A 10,486-nucleotide genomic window follows, 5' to 3' on the forward strand; every position below is an offset into this window, starting at 1 on the left:
ATGTCACACAATCACTGAACATAATTTTCTTTTTTTTTTTTTAATTTAATTTAATTTTTTTTTTAAGGTAGGGTCTCACTCTAGCTCAGGCTGACCTGGAATTCACTATGTATTCTCAGGGTGGCCTTGAACCCTCGGCGACCCTCCTACCTCTGCCTCCCGAGTGCTGGGATTAAAGGCGTGTGCCACCATGCCCGGCTATAATTTTCTTTTTTTAATATTTTATTTTTCTTTATTTATTTGAGAGAGAGAGAGAGATAGGCAGGGAGAGAGAGGAAGAATGGGCATGCCAAGGACTTCAGCCACTGCAAATGAACTCCAGATGCATGTGTTCCCCTTGTGCATCTGGCTTAAGTGGGTCTTGGGGAATTGAACCTGGGTCCTTTGGCTTTGCAGGCAAGTACCTTAACCACTAAGCCATCTCTCCAGCCCACTGAGCATAATTTTCTGCCTGACTCCAGAGTACCTTCACTTTACACTAAACTGCGATGGTTGCCAAAATGAAGTTGGTTGGTGGCATTTGTACTCACGTTGGGTGAATATGTGGGAACTTCCAACTCAGGCCCTCAAGCTGCATCATAGCTAAGAGCATGGGCTAGAGTGATCACACAGAGGTAAATTCAAACCCAGGCTATAGAACCTGTTAGTGTCTCTCCAGCCTACCAATAGTCCTTTTGATTCTCAATTTTCTAAACTGTAAATGGACAGAATAAATACCTACCCTCAGGAGAGTGAAAATGGTATTCTTGGTTTTAGAGTAATTTTTGCTGCACACAAAGTTCTCTAGCTATTATCATCCTCTTTCATTGTTACCTTGCTGCTCCTCACTAAAAATCCATGATTCAGTGTGGTGCTCAGGCCAACAAGACATGAGAATGTTTGGCTCTCTTTTTATACCGAAAGCCAGAGAGAGAGAGGATTGGTGCACCAGGGCCTCAGCCATTGCAATCAAACTCCAGACACTTGCGCCACCTAGTGGGCGTGTGCAACCTTACCCGTGCCTCACCTTTGTGCGTCTGGCTTACATGGGATCTGGAGAGAAGAGCTTTTGCAGGCAAGTGCCTTAATCATCTTTCCAGCCCTCTTCTTACCTCTTGTAGATAGATCATTGTTTGTCTAGCTCAGAGATTCTCAAGCGAAGTCCCCAGATGAGCAGCATTACTGTAACTTATTATCAATACTAATTTTGGGTCCCACATGAGATCTACCGAACCAAAAGTCTATGGGTAGAGCCCAGAGGTTCCCCTTGCTGACTTAGACTTCGCATGCGTGTGGCACGTATGGTGCTGTGTGCATGTGCGCATGTTGCTGTGACTCCTCACGTGCTTACTTGCGACCCCCTGCCTGCTCATCTGTGGTGCTTCCGCCATCACTCACCCGTCTGTCGTCCTTTGTTTGGGAACCTTTTACGGATTCTGAAGCTTATAGTTGGCAATCTCCAGTGATTCTCCTGTCTCCGCTCCCCACACGACTGGGGTTACAGATGAGCATGGCTATGCCCAGCCTTTTCTGTGGGCTCTAGAGATTCAAACTTGGGCGGTCTCAGGCTCCCACAGACACAGAAAGCATGCTCAAGGGCTGAACTCTCTCTCTCCATCTCTCTAACCCTGCTTTTTGTTTTTGGCAGCACTGGGGATTGAACCCAGGGCCTCCTGCATATGAGGCAAGTGCTTTCCCACTAAGCCACTCCCCCAGGTCTCTTTGCTAATTTCTAGAGGTGCATGAGAGTAACTGCCTTCTTTCTTGTTGCATATCTGGTGCCTGGGACTATTTTTGTCACGTAGAAACTGTGAAGATGTTTTCTAAGAAAGACTGAGCAGAAAGAAAGCAGCAGGTCTTTGTAGATGCTGCTGAGCTGCTGAATAAACCAACCTCCAGACTTCCTCTCTTATGCGCTAATAAATATCATTGATGGTTAAGCCACTTTCAGTGGGTTTTCTTATTTGCAGCTGAAAGCGAGCTCGCTGGTATCCTCATACAAGTTATCTCTTATGCAAACCAGTGCCTTTTGGAATGCAGAAAGATTATGGTGCACTGAAAATGTGGGCTTTAATCATACCACTTATGCTCATCTTCTCTCTGTGCTGGTGGCGGAGGGACAAAGCATCCATTTCATGTTTTCTCTAGACTGTGAATGAGCCAACAAGATGCCAGACACCTGGGTGGAGGAAAGCTTAGCTGTAGGTATGTTTCCAATTACACATTCAGATCATGTCATGAAAGAAAAGAATGGTGGGCTACCAGGAGAGTAACTGGGATGATGTAATTTATTATGGGTCAGGAAAGGACTGTCTGAACATGTGACATTTAAGCTGCCACCTGCAGGGCGAGTGAGATTAAGTGTGGGAGGATGAAGGGGAGGAAAGGTATTTTTATTTTTTAAATATTATATATTTTATTCATTTGAGACAGAGAGAGAAAGAGAGAGAGAGAGAATGGGCATGCCAGGGCCTCTAGTCACTGGAACAAACTCCAGACGCACATGCCACCTTGTGCATCTGGCTTTACATGGGTACTAGGGAATAGAACTCAGGTCCTTAGGCTTTGCAGGAAAGCATCTTAGCCACTGAGCCATCTCTCCACCATGGAAAGATATTTCTTGTAGGAAGTGGCATGTGAGCTGTATCTCAAGTCAAACTGGTATGATAGAAAATGCCTATATTTATGCAAATTAAGTTATTTTTACTTATGTATTTGAGGAGAGAAAGAGAAAGAGACAGAGAGAGAGAGAGAGAGAGAGAGAGAGAGAGAGAGAGAGAGAGAGAGGCAGGACACACATGGGCACACCAGAGTCACTTGCTGCTACAAATGGACTCCAGACACATGTGTCACTTTGTGTATGTGGCTTTATGTGGGTATGGGGAGTTGAACCTGGGCTGGCAGGTTCTGTAAGCAAGCACCGTTAACCACTGAGCCATCTCCCCAGCCTCCAATCTTGTGCAAATTAAGAGGACTAAGGAATTCATCAAAATACAAACAGAACCTCTCACTGGCTAATCAGATTATGTGTTTAATTTCCTTGTTCCTGTTTTATTTACCATATTTTTTGGTGTACTTTGTAATAAAAACATTACTTTAGGGGCTGGAGAGATAGCTTAGCAGCGAAGATGCTTGCCTGCAAAACCTAAGGACCCAGGTTTGATTCCCCAGTACCCACATAAAGTCAGATGCACAAGGTGACATATGCATCTGTAGTTTGTTTGCAGTGGCTGGAGGCCCTGGTGTGCCCATTTTCTTTCCTCTCTCTCTCTCTTTCTCTCCTTGCAAATAAAATGTGAAAAAAAATTAAAAACAAACAAACAAAAAAAACATTACTTTAAACTGGGAGTGGTGGCGTATGCCTTTAATCCCAGCACTTGGGAGGCAGAGGTAGGAGAATTACCATGAGTTCGAAGCCACCCTGAGACTACATAGTGAGTTCAGGTCAGCCTGGGCTAGAGTAAAACCCTACCTCAAAAAACCAACCAACCAAACAAACAAACATTACTTTAAAAAGTAATCATGGGGGCTGGAGAGATGGCTTAGCAGTTAAGCGCTTGCCTGTGAAGCCTAAGGACCCCGGTTCGAGGCTCGGTTCCCCAGATCCCACGTTAGCCAGATGCACAAGGGGGCGCACGCATCTGGAGTTCGTTTGCAGAGGCTGGAAGCCCTGGTGCGCCCATTCTCTCTCTCTCCCGCTATCTGTCTTTCTCTCTGTGTCTGTCGCTCTCAAATAAATAAATAAAAAATTTAAAAAAAATGCCTCTTTAGGATAGCTCCATTCCTGCCAGGAGGGTTACAAGACTGGTCATATTAATTATTTATTTGAATTTAATATTTTTTAAATGTTTTTTTTTAATTAATTAATTAATTTATTTGAAAGCAACAGACACAGAGAGAAAGACAGATAGAGGGAGAGAGAGAGAATGGGCGCACCAGGGCTTCCAGCCTCTGCAAACGAACTCCAGATGCATGCGCCCCCTTGTGCATCTGGCTAACGTGGGATCTGGGGAACCGAGCCTCGAACCGGGGTCCTTAGGCTTCACAGGCAAGCGCTTAACCGCTAAGCCATCTCTCCAGCCCCTAAAGAGGCATTTTTGTCTCTCCTTTTGGCTATCAGATATTAAAACAATAGACCCTAAGGAATTGGGATTTCTTCAAGAAGCTTATGTTGGAAGAAGGAAAAGTTGGAAGCCTGGTCCCAGATAGTGGAGGAACTTGTCTCCCAGAAAGATTTCATATAGTCCTGACAACTTGTCACACTACCTTGAAGGACAGATAGGGGCCTGGATGCGATGCACACACTTGGCTGGGACAGCTTTGCTAAGCATACCTCCTGCCCTCTATTTTTTTCAAAATAATTTTATTTTTATTTGTTTATTTGAAAGAGGGAAAGAGAAAGATGGAGAGAGAGAGAGAGAGAGAGAGAGAGAGAGAGAGAGAGAGAATGGGCATGTGAGAGCCTCCAGCCACTGTAAACAAACTCTAGATGCATGCACCACCTTGTGTATCTGGCTTATGTGGGTCCTGGGGAATTGAACCAGGGTCCTGTGGCTTTGCAGGAAGTGCCTTAATCACTAAGCCATCTCTCCAGCCCTTGCCCTCTATTTAAACCTAAGCTCATATCAAGACTCTGGAGGGGAACATTACTGGACCTCTTTATCCCTTGTTCCAATGTGAACACATTGACGAATCCTTATTTTTCTGTGTTTTTCATTTTTTAAATATTTATTTTATTTATGTGAGAGACAGATAGGCAGATATATATATAGAGAGAGAATGGGTGTGCCAGGCCTTCAGCCACTGTAAACAAACTCCAGATGCCTGTGCTACCTTGTGCATCTGGCTTACATGGGTCCTGGGGAATTGAACCTGGGTCTTTTGGCTTCATAGGCAAGCAGCTTAACTGCTAAGCCATCACTCCAGCTCTGCTTTTCATTATTAATAGTGCCTTTGATTGGCTTACTGAGGGCCAGTGGCAGAGCCTGGCTTGTTAGGGCTTCTAGGGCACAGGCTCTGACCCTAATAACTCTGGTAACAGTTTGATGGCAAATAACTGAGTGACTGGCATGTTTTATATTTTAGCCTGTATCTCAGTGATCCAGTCATGGACTGCTCTTGTCTCTGCCGGAGGAAGAACGCACTTGTCTGTTTCCTACTTCAGTGAGAGATCAGAGTGAGGTATGTCTGCAGCGTGAGTGATTTTTCTCTGACACAAATAGCTGAGATATAAACTGTCAACATTATGTGCCACCAACTTTCTTGTGCAGGTTTTAATTTTGTCTGTTCATTTCAACCAAGTCTGAGGTCTCCATGACTACAATAGATGAACAGAAGGAAAAGAATACTTCTGGGTTTGCAACACCCTAAATGGTATTGTTTATTATAAAATGTGGATATTTTAAAGGATGCCTACAGTTTTCAAAGGTGTAAATGCTGTTCTTGTGGTGTTCTGAGCCAGAGGCATTTTGATGTCAGGCCGTGGGTGACAGGGAACACACTGAGAAGGTACGTTCATAAGGACTCTCAGGGGACACTAAAGGGATAGCTGGACCTGGGGTTGAATTGGGATTGAGAGAGATGTAACTATTCCTTACTCACCAGAGCACTCTGAGACCTGGGTCATGAGGTCAAGTATGGCCATAGGATTGATGTCTATGTAGTGATGTAAGTTTACATTCTGCATGCCTTAGCAAAATGTCAGGAAAAAGAGTAACATTTTCATGGGCTCTTTCTGAGCATATGACTAACCTTCCCACCAGGATTAGGACATGCCAAAAGGCCACGGATGTGTCCTAGGCTTTGACATTCATTCAGCTTGCCCACTACCGTCGATGGATTTTACATGTTCTTGGCTCTTCAATGCGAGTAAAGGGCCCACTTGCAGACTACTTCAGATGCTGTGCATCAAGTTCCCAGCATTTAATCAGCTCTCAAAAGTGGTTGCCTTTGGGGCTGGAGAGATGGCTTAGCGGTTAAGTGCTTGCCTGTGATGCCTGAGGACCCTGGTTCGAGGCTCAATTTCCCCAGGACCCACGTTAGCCAGATGCACAAGGGGGCACACGTGTCTGGAGTTCATCTACAGTGGCTGGAGGCCCTGGCATGCCCATTCTCTCTCTCTCCCTCCCTCTCTCTCTATATGCCTCTTAATCTGTCTATCGCTCTCAAATAAATAAATAAGACAAACAAAAAAAATGGTTGCCTTTACTGTTGTTAATGCAGAGTCTGAAACCACACAGAGCACTGGGCGCACTTACATAAGAATTCTGATTTCTCAATAGCACAAAGTAGCAATATTGGGCGGTTGGAAGGGAAAAAGGAAAATGGGGGTTAACTTATGGAAGATCAGGTTGGGGTGTTTTGCATTCAAGGAGTGGAGATCCTAGGCACTATTCAGCATCTGGAGGATTTTGGGTCTCAGTATTTGGGGCCATCATATTCATGACAGAGGAGAGGCCACGGTCATTGCTGAGCTGGCCATCTCCACAGCCAACGCTGGCTAGCCCCGGCCCACTGAGGAGTTGTCTCAATATTTGTCACTGGTGTGTGTCCCCAGCCACTCCTCAGTCCTCCTTTCCTCCCTCCTGGGTCTTGTCCTAGTCACGCGCTCTGTTTCCTGTCAGGGACACAGTCCGTGTCCCATTTCGGTTCCCACTTAAGGAGAACAAACCTCTGCAAAGATGAAGCTCTCGCCAACCACGCAGGACCTGTGCCATTTGGGAAAGGATCCTTGGAAGCTGGAAGAGCGACATTTGAATGACAGGATGAGAGGCAATGGGTTGGCACTTGAGCCAGAGGGCTCTGCTTGGCACTTGTGATCTGGATGGAACATGGTGCAGTGGCTACTAAAAAAGCGCCTTGCCAGAAGTAATGTTTTTAACTTATCTAGAGGGCATAAATCATGAGGGGACTGGTTCAGTAGAGGGGCTAGCTCCCTTTTTTTTTTTTTTTTTTGGTTTTCCAAGGTAGGGTCTTGCTCTAGCTCAGGCTGACCTGGAATTCACTATGTCATCTCAGGGTGGCCTTGAACTCATGACAATCCTCCTACCTCTGCTTCCCAAGTGCAGGGATTAAAGGCACGTGCTACCACGCCCTCCTACCCCCCTTTAAAAAAGTATTTTATTATTATTTATTTGACACACAGAGAGAGAGAGAGAGAGAAAGAGAAAATGGATGAGCCAGGGTCTCTAGCCACTGCAAATGAACTCCAGACACATGCGCCCCCTTGTGCATCTGGCTAACATGGGTCCTGGGGAATTGAACCTGGCCCTTTGGCATTGCAGGCAAACATCTTAACTGCTAAGACATCCCTCCAGCCCATCCTCCTCTTTCTTTTTAAGAGCCTCATATAGCCCAAGCTGACCTTGAATTCTTTTTTTTTTTTTTTTTTTTTTTTTTGAGGTAGAGTTTCACTCTAGCCCAAGCTGACCTGGAATTCACTCTGTATTCTCAGGGTGGCCTCGAACTCTCGGCAATCCTCCTACCTCTGTCTCCTGAGTGCTGGGATTAAAGGCGCATGCCACCACGGCTGGCTGATTTTGAATTCTTGATCCTTCTTCTTTCATCTACCAAGTATTGGGATTATAGGCATGTGCTAGCATACCTATGGTGGGGTGATCTTCTTATCTGATTGTTTCCAACTTGGCTTTTGCAGAGTAAGGTGCCTGCCTAACTCACTCTGTGGGCCTCAGTTACCTGCCTGACTTGAGGAGCCCCTTGCAGCAGCTGTCTTTGGCAGTATTTCTGGGCTTCTTGCACTGTGCTCTATGCCTTAGAGATGCCTCCGGCTTCCTGACGTCTGTTGCTGTGCACCACCATGAAGACGGCAGGGGAAGGCTGCAGGGCAGGGGACGGGGTGTAGAAACTCGGTAAACACAGGAGGTGCTATAGTAGAGGCATCTTTTCAGAGACTTCAGATTTCTATGGCAGTGTAGAAATAATCCTACTATTAAATAACACTTCTTTTTGAGGCAGGGTCTCACTCTATCCCAGGCTTACCAGGAATTCCCTATGTAGCCTAGGGTGGCATGAAACTCAGGGAAACCTTACTTCAGAGTGCTGGGATTATAGACACCATGCATGACTTCTATCTACCGTTTATTTTTAAGTCCCCCCCCCCTCAAAAATAAAGATTCTAATCACAAATGCCACTTTTAGATAGGTCTAGTGGTTTAGGTCTGCAATCCCAGCACTTTGGAGGCAGAGGCAGGAAGACTGAATGTTTAAGGTCAGTCTGGGCTATACAACGAGACCCTATCTTAAAAAAATGAAGAGTAACTTTCTATTTCTGAGGCCCTCTGGGAAGCATGTCCCACGATGCGTTGGAGACTGGCTGTGTTGGCTTGTCCTTTGTTCCTTCTGATCATCTGGTAAGACCAATTTATTTTCCTTTAGGGGTCTTCAGATCTCTCAGCACATGTAATTCTTTGGTGTGTGTGGGGGGATACTTTTATTTCACTCAATTGATGAGAGAGCAATCCCTTTTTATGGCTTGGGATAGCTAGCCGGACCCTGACACCTGACTTAGGAGAGATGAAATTGCCAATATTTTATTAGTCACCCTCACCCATATATTTACAGCTTAGGGCCATGGGGGATGGGTGGGAGGGAGCTGCATTGGGGAATAACGTGAACACACAGAGTTTGCTGGAGCCCCTGTCACATGAGGATGTGATTGGGTTATGTGAATTACGTCACAGGCCATCAGGGAATGGGAACACGCCCGGGTAAGCAGGATTGTACTTCTTCACTTGATGAGAAGGGGTATTTACAGGAGCTTGGGCAGTGGTGAGAAGTCAAGGTTAGGTCATTTGAGAACTTTTTTTTTGTTTTTTTGAGGTAGGGTTTCACTTTAGTCCAGGCTGACCTGGAATTCACTCTGTAACCTCAGGGGGGCCTCGAACTCATGGTGATCCTCCTACCTCTGCCTCCAGAGTGCTGGGATTAAAGGAATGCGCCAGTATGCTGGGCCATTTGGGACCTTTTAAAAATTTATTTATTTATTTATTTGAGAGTGAGAACAAGGCAGAAAATGAGAGTGAGAGCGAGACAGTAAGAAAGCAAGAGAGGGAAAGAGAGAGAGAGAGAGAGAGGGAGGGAGGGAGAGGGCTGGAGAGATGACTTAGTGGTTAAGTGCTTGCCTATGAAGCCTAAGGACCCTGGTTCGAGGCTCAATTCCCCAGGACCCACGTTAGCCAGATGTGCACAAGGGGGCGCACGCGTCTGGAGTTTGTTTGCAGTGGCACACCCATTCTCTCTTTCTCATCCTCTTTTTCTCTCTGTCTGTCACTCTCAAATAAATAAATAAATAATAAACAAAAGAATTAAAGAGAGAGAGAGAGAGAGAGGATGGGCACACCATGGCCTCTAGACACTGCAAATGAACGTGAGTACTGGGAAATCCAACCTGGGTTCTTTAGCTTTGCAGGCAAGCATCTTAAGCCATCTCTCTAGCCGGAGACATTTTTTTTTTTCTTAGATGTCAAGTCACAGATAATATTGGGCTGTTGCAGTCAGGTTTGCATTGCTGGTAGAAATTACCCAACCAAGAGCATCTTGTGGGGGAAAAAAGAAGTTTATTTTGGCTTACAGGCTCAAAGGGGAAGCTCCATGATGGCAGTGGAAAATGATGAGCAGAGGGTGGATGTCACCTCCTGGCCAACATCAGGTAGACAACCGCAACAGGAGAATGTGCCAAACCCTGGCAAGGGGACACTGGCTCTAACACCCATAAACCAGCCCCCAACAACACACTGCCTCCAAGAGGCGTTGATAACCAAATCTCCATCAGCTGGGAACCTAGCATTCAGAACATCTAAGTTTATGGGGGACACCTGAATCAAACCACCACATGGGCCTTATTTTTAGTCCCTCTCTTATAATGTGGTTGAAAGTTCTGTGTCCCCCACAGATAAAGAAGTTCTATGCTAAATAAGCCAGGCGTGGTGGCGCATGCCTTTAATCCCAGCACTCGGGAGGCAGAGGTAGGAGGATCTCCGAGAGTTCGAGGCCACCCTGAGACTACATAGTGAATTCCAGGTCACCCTGAGCCAGAGTGAGACCCTACCTCGAAAAACCAAAAAAAAAAAAAAAAGAAGTTCTATGCTAAACCAACCAAACTGTCTTCTCTTGGAAATAAGAAACTTAAGTAAAACAAGGACAGGAAAACAACTGGAATCTATTCATCTTGACAAGTCTGCCCTGAAGAAACTGTCCATTCCTGTGACCCAGAATCTTGGTCCTTCCCTTTTCTGGGGCCTGGTCACTCACGTTTTTTTCGCTTGGATGTGAGAACTGTCTCCTTGGTTAAGTTGACTAGAGTTGGATTCTGTTTCTTGCAGCAGAAAATGAATGGCTGCAAATTTATTTGATGTGATGACTAATTCTAGATAATTTTTGTGTGTATATGTACAATGTGTGTGGGTTCATATGTGTGCCACTGTGTGTGTGGGAAAAAGACAACTTTTTTTTCAGGCAGGGTCTTTTGTTTACTGTTTCATTTTTGGGC

At 45.4% G+C, this 10,486-nt stretch overlaps 1 non-coding gene across 1 annotated transcript; it reads right to left on the reverse strand.

Moving 5' to 3' along the window:
• Positions 1-1,621: 1,621 nt before the first annotated feature.
• Positions 1,622-1,693, reverse strand: Trnam-cau. The gene has a single exon. It is a non-coding gene; the product is annotated as a tRNA-Met (tRNA).
• Positions 1,694-10,486: the final 8,793 nt, after the last annotated feature.

This window comes from Jaculus jaculus, chromosome 1, assembly GCF_020740685.1.
Source record: "Jaculus jaculus isolate mJacJac1 chromosome 1, mJacJac1.mat.Y.cur, whole genome shotgun sequence".
Classification (NCBI taxonomy): Eukaryota; Metazoa; Chordata; class Mammalia; order Rodentia; family Dipodidae; genus Jaculus; species Jaculus jaculus.